Raw genomic sequence first — 6,437 nt, forward strand, 5'->3', positions numbered from 1 at the left:
TATATTAAGTAATCAGCCAGTTAATCTCAATTATATCGAGACTTATGGTTCACTAAGCTACGATCCTAATATTGTAAATCATATCAGCTAAAGCAAGCTGAAGAGATAAGGTATAGGAGTATTGCCTTTTATTATATAGCTAGAGAAATACACACCACATTATGCCTAGTAAGCGGGAGATCTAGCATCGAATTGAGGAGTAAACAGAAATATAAAAGAGAGAAAAAAGTAGAAAGTTGATTGAACTTTTGAGTACTGTGACCTTTTCTGTCTTTTCCTCGTCAGAATGGTGCTTTATTCTTTCCAATTTTCGTATCTTACTTTTCTTTTTGATCTGTCTCATAAAGAGCGTCTCTTTTTGAAAAAGAAAATAATGATTCTATGTGCTACTGAACTTCCCTAAAACAACAAAAAAATTGCTATCAAGAATTAAGAAAAAGTAGACCAAACCATCACTAAATATCAGATACGAGCAAGAGACTAGGATTGCAACTGCAGCTCTACAATGTTGATATCCTACTCCCATGGCCTTAAGATCGATAAATTTTGCAATAAGGAGGTAATCTCCTCTTTATCTCTACTTAGTTACTGTCAATGCTTCCCCTCTATAAGGTATTATATAATTTTCCACACTCTCCCATAAACTTTAGAGGCGTATCCAGGATTTTCGCTAGATGGGTGCACGATTACGAAAAAATGTATCTTAAATATAAATTTGATCGATTTGACTTTTTGATTTTTAATATGAACCATTAAATTTTATAATTTATAGGTCCAAAATATATAATACTACTAGTTTTAAATTTTAATATACACATTTGATTTAATTATATAAAAAATTTACAGTGCTAAATTTTTTAGGAATTTGCAATGTAATGCACTTGAAAATTTTGAAAGATTAAAGGGGAAAAAAAGCAAAATTAGTTGAAATGTCAAAAGTGTAACTGAGAACCTCTTGAAGAGGTGTTACTCAAAAAGACAACATAAATATAAAATTTAAATTTCTATCCTCACTTAGATAGGTGCACCCAATCATCATCATTGTATTATTATATGATACTTTGAACATGGGTTCACAAATCTATATTTAAATATATTTTTTAAATATGACACTACTATATATGATCTAGAGAGGGGAGCATGGGTTCACGTGAACCGACGGCACCCCCTCTAGATACGCCTCTGATAAACTTAGGTAGCGACTGAAGTGCATGTTCAAACGCACATATTCATAAATTATTTGATTAGGAATACTGAAGTGCCAAGATATCCAGAGAGATCCTGTGGATTGGAATGAAGAACTACAGTGGGCCATTGACCATAATAGGGGTAGAAACAATAAGACAGAAGTCCATAGAATGGTGTTGGCTGGCTGTGTTTATCGCTTATGGATTGAAAGGAACAACAAAAGTTCCCAACGAAANACTGAACTTCCCTAAAACAACAAAAAAATTTCTATCAAGAATTAAGAAAAAGCAGACCAAACCATCACTAAATATCAGATACGAGCAAGAGACTAGGATTGCAACTGCAGCTCTACAATGTTTATATCCTACTCCCATGGCTTTAAAATTGATAAATTTTGCAATAAGGAGGTAATCTCCTCTTTATCTCTACTTAGTTACTGTCAATGCTTCCCCTCTATAAGGTATTATATAATTTTCTACACTCTCCCATAAACTTAGGTACCGACTGAAGTGGAAAGTATTGGGCATGTTCAAATGCACATATTCATAAATTATTTGATTAGGAATACTGAAGTGCCAAGATATCCAGAGAGATCCTGTGGATTGGAATGAAGAACTACAGTGGGCCATTGACCATAATAGGGGTAGAAACAATAAGACAGAAGTCCATAGAATGGTGTTGGCTGGCTGTGTTTATCGCTTATGGATTGAAAGGAACAACAAAAGTTCCCAACGAAAGGAAAAGGAATCTACTTTACTTATCAGAATCATTCAGTAAATGTTCTACATGGGGCAACTTAGGACAAGACTAGCACAAAGACTGACTGTACTACCTCAATTACTATCCATAGTTCTTTAAAAGTTGGTCATGATCAGGGTCTATTTGTGTTTGAGATAAGTAGTCTAGATGTTTGATCATGCTCTACTGGTTTGGAGCTCTATGGAGTAAGCATTTCAAACAAGCAACGATTGATTGCACAAGCGTTTAAATGGGCTTGAAGAGTTAGAGTAGGCATAAGCACATGCTAAAGGCAAGTCTACTTCTGTAATTTACAAAATGGTCTTGGCAGCATAAGTTTACGGTATTTGGATTAAGATAAATAATATTGACATCCAGGATAAAAGTTCTGATCCACAAATTGTTATCTTCTTTAGAGGATTGTACAAGATATCTTCTTTACAGGATCCTGAGGAAGAGTTTAGGAAGGAAGCTTGAAGAGATGAATATATACCCTAAGTTGTTGTTTAATAGCCAGTAGTTGATCTGATATAACAGATGTTTGTTTTCTAGTTCGCTAGTTGCTCTGGTAATTAAATTCTTGTTAATTTTTTTTGAAAACAGAGAATAGAAATCTCAGAGAATAAAGTGAAAGAGGTTATGGGTGAATACAACTAGATATCAATGGGAATAGATATCGCCGACTAGAAGTTCGCCAAAAAATAGATGGATGAAGATATTCACATGAAGGGAACTCAAAGAATTGTAAGTTTTCAAATTTCCTATTTCTTTAATTCATTTTACAAGGGACCAAACGGAATAAAGAAGGGAATATATGAAATGTTGTTGATTTGCAGAACAAACAAAGAACGTCACTTACAACTTCACATCAATTGTTCTCACATTTGCTTGAACTCTATGTATCACGGCTTAGATATACAGATCTACTCCTAGGCTAGTTTATACTGAAGGAGAGAGACAACACTGAATCTCTGGGGGACATCTAGTTTCAGCATTAGCACATGCTATGCAAGTGATACTTGTCTTTGGGGTGGGGTTGGGTCTCTCAAGGAAGAAAATGAAGGGAACAAACATAAATTTAGCAATAGGTTTGCTCAACATAGTAATTTCCGCTTCATGAATTAATACTGGTCAAAGAATAGTATTTGTCTAAGAGAACTATAAATTTTATCTACAGAGTACTTGGATTTTTTTTATATATATCAAAATACAAACACATCAAATTGTAATTGCTAAATATAGACCAAAGTAAAGGAAGAAAGAATAAGACATAGTACCAAAGTTTAAGGAGTAGATATTTAAATATTTAGAATAAGTCAATATTGGGAATTGACTCATTTCAACATCAAGACAAAGCAGCTATGACATGTTGAGTGATTTGATAGTTTAAGTTATTTTTTTATTACTGAATTGATGGTTAAAGCTATGCATGAGAACTCGTAAACAATGTATGATAGAGAGAGCTTACTACCACTAATGATTGAGGGCTCCTGGAATATATTGTAAGTGTAGTTGTCAATTAGTAGTGTGTGCAGAAATTCTAACTTCGGAACTGGCTCGTGTTAAACTTTTTTCTTGTACTCAATGAATTCAAATGTCGAGGCACCAAATGACTTGAAATTAATACCTTCCTTTACTTACGGTTATATTATTGGAGTGCATTTATCATATATACTTGAGTCACCAACCCTCACAAAAGGTAACGTGCAACAGAGTTAACAAATCAAAAAATGTTTTGTGGAAAAGTAAACCTCCGGTTGACTGAAAAGAAGTTCCAAATCTCTATGTTCTCTTGTTTGGGCTTTTTTTCTTGCTGGGTTGGTGGAGGTGGTGCGTTTGAGCAAAGAATGATTGAATGGAGGAGTGGAAAAGGCGAGACATTGGTGTGTGTGCAACCATAAGATTTTAAAGGCTGAGGTACCTGGTGCGTATGTGTGCACAGCAAATTCAAGATTCTTTACCCATAATTTTTTTTTAAAAAAGGAGGTTGGTAAAATAAACAAAATAAATGATGGAAAGTACTCCCTCTGTCACTTTCACTTATCTACTTTGAAATTTGCACGTCTCTTAAAGAGCAATGATTGAAATTAGTTTTTACCATAATACCCAAAATGTTTCATTAACTTGGTCAATGCCGTTTTCTTATTTTCACTGGAATAACCAAAATAATCCAACCAAAATAATCTTTCAAGCCCTCCAAACTCTATCAATATCAGACAAAAACTCTAATTTCTCAAGGTGTCCTCTGCTACTAACATCTAATACATTTCCCTAATGAACCAAAGCTAATACTTTATCATGAAAGGGGAACCGATGATCTAAACTTAAATACAACGGGAAAAGACCCCTAGCAACAATGAATTCTTTAAATGGTGCAGTGACATTCAACTTAGGGGAAACATTCAAATAGTCACATTCCTTTCAAGAATTCTAGCTGCAAATGTACCAAATCCCTCACCAATATCACATTTAATTCCAATTCCTCCACCATTTCCAACATTCCTATTGCATCAATAATTTAAAAATCATCCCCCCTACTACCCTTAACATATATCTGACTATCATAGCCCCACTACTTACTACATCAAAACAACCAGCACAATTTATATTAAGTTTCTTAACATCCAAACAAGATAAATTCTTGCAACCAATACCACTCTAACCATAAATCTTTTCACTATAATTTTTCCAAGGTGAATCATGAAAAGAAAGAAAACCAATACCTTTGAAATTGTCTTTGCAAAGCATCTTCTTCATGGTAAAGACTCACAAGTCACTGGAAATAATTTTTTGTCCAAGACTTCAACCATCAAGAAAAGGCCCATTAAAATTGTAATTCATAAATAGAGAAAGAAACCCAGTTATTTCACACCGGAATGTTCTATAGAAGCCACCTTTTTAGTGATTCCAAGTCTTGAATCTTTATCCAAAGGAATCAAATGGGGTTGCAAGAAAGTTTTCACTTCAGTTGGAATCTTGAAACTAGAAAAATCATAACTTTTATACCCTAAGAGCTATAGTACAAATATACAATCTCTTACTAGAGACCTCTTTTTGAAGAGCACACACTCATTTCCCACAACAACAATGATGGCTCTTAATATGGTAAAATTAACAATTACACAAAACCCTTAAATAATTATACAAAAATTTAACTCAATACTTGTAATAATATATAGATAATTGCAAGTAAATTGGAATAACTAATTAGCTGAGGTGGAAAACGTGGTTAAGAAATGAGGAGTTGGACAAATCTGCTAGTTTTTAACGAGTTAGCTGCTACAGTGAAGTTAGTTAGTTGCAATAATAGTCAGTTGATTCATTTTAGCTGCATATATACAAGTTGTATGAGAATTAAGAATTAATGCATAATGAAGTAATTTTTCTCTCTTTCTGAATACAATTCTCTCAACTATTCTTCTCAGATTTATTTCCCTGGCTTAGCATATTCATCTTCATCGAGATTCTATCTCCTGAATTAGTCAATTTCATAATTTCATGCATAAATTGGTATAAGAGCTAGCAATCCTTGAAATGGATATGTGGCACGAAACATGTACCAAGAAAGACCAACAGAAGAAACAGACGATAGCTTTCTGCATATTCAGGAGCAATTGAAGAAATTAATATAGGGTATGTCTAATATTCATGATCACAGTGCTCAAACAAATATAGGAATTGGGTCAGATCAAGGAAGCCATTGAATATATGGATACAAAGGGCAGAGATAAGTAATCTGGAAGGTTGCTCAAGTGTTCTCCAAATTTGACTTGAGAGCAAGATACCACCGATTGAGAATAGCTGAAGGTAATGCTCATTAGACTGCATTTATAACTCATGAAGACAACTACAAATTTTTAGTCATGACTTTTGAATTGAACAATGCTCCATCATCCTTCCAAGTTCTCATGAATGTTGTGTTCAAACCTCTTTCAAGAAAGTCAATTTCGATATTCTTTGATGACATATTGATTTACAATAGGAATATGGTTTCTCATCTTGCTCATGTGAAATATGTGTTTGCTTTAATGAAACGGTTTCAATTGTGTGCAAAAATGTCGAAATGTGCATTTGGTGTAGCTAAGGTAGAATATTTGGGGCATTTTATTAGTGTTGGAAGGTGTTTCAAATGATCCAAGGAAAATCTTGGTTGTAAAGGAATGGCCTATGCCTATCACTATCAAATAACTCAGAGGGTTTCTAGGATTGACATAGGGTTTTGGTTCCATTTGTAAACCATTGCATGACTTGCTAAAAAAAGAAAGGCTTTGTATGGATTGATGAGTTTACTGCAACATTCAACACCTTGAAGTAAGCCCCGGTATCAGTTCATGTGCTAGCAATGCCAGACTACTCCTAACCTTTCTTGATTTAAACCGATGCCAATGGCAAGGTATTGGAGTAGTACAAATGCAAAAAGGCTATTCTATTGCTTATATAAACAGGTCCTTGGCTTCTAAACACCGGCTATGTCTATGTATGACAAAATTATTAGCACTTATTTTTTATGT

General features: G+C 34.0%; 1 pseudogene; it reads right to left on the minus strand.

Annotated features, from left to right (window-relative positions):
• Positions 1-4,013: 4,013 nt before the first annotated feature.
• Positions 4,014-6,437, minus strand: part of LOC125868467 (uncharacterized) — an 18,591-nt pseudogene continuing 16,167 nt past the window's right edge.

This window comes from Solanum stenotomum, chromosome 6, assembly GCF_019186545.1.
Source record: "Solanum stenotomum isolate F172 chromosome 6, ASM1918654v1, whole genome shotgun sequence".
Taxonomy (NCBI): Eukaryota; Viridiplantae; Streptophyta; class Magnoliopsida; order Solanales; family Solanaceae; genus Solanum; species Solanum stenotomum.